At 39.3% G+C, this 3281-nt stretch overlaps 1 long non-coding RNA gene across 1 annotated transcript; it reads right to left on the bottom strand.

Moving 5' to 3' along the window:
* Positions 1-374: 374 nt before the first annotated feature.
* LOC114066287 lies at positions 375-3257 on the bottom strand. Its single transcript, XR_003573152.1, has 3 exons — positions 2892-3257; positions 1671-1733; positions 375-619 (listed from the first exon to the last, which is right to left on the bottom strand). It is a non-coding gene; the product is annotated as an uncharacterized LOC114066287 (long non-coding RNA).
* Positions 3258-3281: the final 24 nt, after the last annotated feature.

Here is a 3281-nt window from a genome sequence, read left to right as displayed (position 1 = left end):
TTATATGGAATTCCTTAAGCACGTTTATAAACATTACCTTAGAAATGTGCAAACCCTGTGAAGGGCTGGATACACAGACAGTTGCTATACCCTGCACTCATTACCAGCTGCCAAGGGCTGTATATCTGAGATCACAGTTTTTAAATATTGCAGAGACTCCTCAAATGAAAGAAAGGCAAGGCCTGATACTGAAGCTTGATTTAGCCAGCAGCTCAAATTCAGGGAGATGTACACAGTCTCAAGAAAGATCATAAAGTATTTCACATGGAAAATTCTTTTTGTGGTCAGTGGGGGTGGTTGTTGTTTGAGAACTCTGTCTAATAAAAGTAGAAAGAGAACCCAAAGACAAGAAGGATCACACTAACTTGTTGTATTTAAATCTGGTCTGTATGACTTGTACCACAGAAGAAGCTTGAGGACATCTTTGCGTGGAAATCGAAAAAAACCCCAAGCCTCTCTTGTGGAACAACAGGACTTTTTTTGTGCTGAACACATCAGAGAGGCTGATTCCAACATAACTGCCTTTGGTGCTTGAGACAGTTTCTTCAAAAGGGGAACCAGGCAGGGGATGAGGGAATTTTGTGTTGCTTCTCTTGCTCTTCTGTTCTTTGGCAAAGCACTACAGACAGGAGAAGCAAAGGCTCACCCAATCCCTCTTTATCTGGTGTTGTCACGTATTAACAGTTTCTCTCGTTTTCTTTCCCTTGAGTTTCTTCCTTAACAACAAATATGTGGTCTATAAAGCACATCCCCTTGATTGAAAGAATACCAATAAATCTGTTCTTTGTTTTAAGAGGTCCAGTCATCTCAGATTCCTTTAAGACTTGATTATTTAAAAGTAAGCCTGCAGGTAAAATCACAAATAAATAAAACCTGATGATGCCCACAGACCATGTCCCCACTCTTACACATTTAAGGTCAGTCATGTTCTTTCTCTTCCTGTAACCTGAGAGACTACTATTTCTTATCTCCTGCCTGGCTACCACATCAAAATTCATAAGCCTGAGCAAAACTATCTTCATACCTCAATGCATAGATAAAAAATTGGTATTAAAAATACATTCTCTTCTTACCTAGCCATAACAACACTACCTATTCTAAACCCTAAGTTTCCTAAATAAGTCACGGAAAGGATAAATCTGGAGCAACTATCCAGAAAACTGCAAAATGAATCAGAAGTTATATGAGCTGTTCTGGTCTCAATAGACATGAGGGGAAAGGAAAACACTGCTCAAGGCATAACAAGGTTAATGAAAATACTGATACCTGTTCCCAACACCCAACATGTAACCCAGAAACACCAAGCAGGAAAGTAAAATCCAGTCAAAACACATAAACAACATCACCTGAGTTTCACCAAGCTTCACTTGGGGTGAAAGGTCAGGAGAACTAAAATCCAAAAGCTGAAATCAAAAACCATCTGCACAGAGTTACGATCCAGAAAACAACACTTGTAACCTCCCTGTGGGCAGGACGTGCCATGTCGGTGGGTAGGAAAGAAAGCAATTTAGCAAAGATCACCTCACATGCAAAATATGCCAGATTGTTCTACTCAGACTGAGGAAATGGACAGGGAGTTAGTGCTGCAGTTTGTAGTAATGCAACCTTGTCTCTTCTAGTGAGTGGATTTACATAAAAGGGCAGCTTTGCAATAAAACAGTTTCTCTTACCAAGCATTTCTTTCTTCCCCAGTTTTTCTGACCAGTAGCTGCTCAAAACAGCATGGGTAGACCCTTAAAAGAAATTGGAAAACAAAGTACAGAATTAAATTACAATCGCTATTTTATAGAGCAAGCACAGACAAAATGTAAATGTCATAAACCAAGTGCCACGTGTCTCTAGGGCAAAAAAAGATCTAAAAGTTTGCACAGCAGACAGAACTTAAGGCTTTATAACTGCCATTATTTACAATAAAGCAGTATTACTTCCTCATCCTCTGGCTGCAATGGAAATTTGGTTCAGGTGAGGCTTTCAGCATTAGCCACCACTGGTAGGAATAACAAATAGTACCAACTCTGACACTTGAGCCAAACTATTCATTTGGTTACCAAAACTGAAGTTTCCTAATAACAGAATCTCCAAATCCTATATTCAAAATCTTATTCATCTAAACATGATGTTATTCAATGAAACATGAACAGCTACCCATCCAATATCTGATTAAGCTTCTGGGTATTTTTTAAAAGTAGCAAGAGGTAGATAGCAGCCACTATGTAAAACAAAACTATTTCCTCTCCTTGGGAGGTTTTCCAGTCTTGAATGCTGTTAAGTGTCAGGATGTAACTTCAAGGTCTCACCACAGCTTCTGAAACCTAACAGAACAACTTCCAGTTTCCTGATCAATAGCTTAAGAAACTCAGATGACTTCTGAGATTCATGGCTAGAAATGCTGCTTCAGGCTACATTAACAGCTGGACGAAAGGACCCTGCAGAAAACCCCACTCCGAAGGAACTACAATTCTCAGGGCTCAGGGACACCAGGCCTTACTCACAAATGGTCAAAAGAGAAACAGAATACAAAGCCCTAACACTGTTAAAAGCACACCTGGGCAATACAACAAAAAGATTTCTTTCTCTCAAGGGAAGGACATTTTAAGATGGAAAAAGAGCAACAGTGAGCTATAACAAGCCTAGAAAAACCTCAGCCATTCAGAATCTGAAAAAGACACAGGAATGTCTGGCCTAATGACAGCAAGAAGATGATTTGATTTTTTCTGAATGAGTTGCCAGCAGTCCTGAAAGTTCTCAGTTGAATGAGCACTCCTGCTGTCCACATAAAACACTAAGGTAGAAGGGACTCCAAAGAACAAAAACAGATTCATGAAGTTTAATAAAAAACTTTTGATTGAACTGAAACAAAAGGAAGAGTTGCTTATCTCACACATACATACCTGTAACAGGGTCTTCCAGAACTCCATACCAAGGTGCAAAATATCTGGAGTAAAAATCATAGCCTTTCCCACTGGAATTTCCCTTAAGAGTGAGGATGAGCCCTTTCACTTTTCCCGTCTTTTCAACTGACAAAAAGCGTTGTGCACTCACTTGCAGTTCTTCCAACACAGACCTTGGACACAATCATAAAAATTACAATATATATATAAATCATCCTTGAATTAACAATGACATTCAGCTCTATGAGATTCACAAACACTTTGGAATCATTTGAATTGGAATTTTCTCTACAAAGCTACTTACAGTGCTGTTAAGCATGTGAAAGCAGATTACAGTCCATTGGGAGTAAGAACCCCTGGCATTCTGTCAATGGGCTCTGAATCTAAGCA

Source organism: Empidonax traillii, unplaced genomic scaffold, assembly GCF_003031625.1.
Source record: "Empidonax traillii isolate 1590-97213 ecotype Southwest subspecies unplaced genomic scaffold, ASM303162v1 scaffold754:size369281, whole genome shotgun sequence".
Classification (NCBI taxonomy): Eukaryota; Metazoa; Chordata; class Aves; order Passeriformes; family Tyrannidae; genus Empidonax; species Empidonax traillii.
This window is presented reverse-complemented; position numbering and strand designations above follow the sequence as displayed.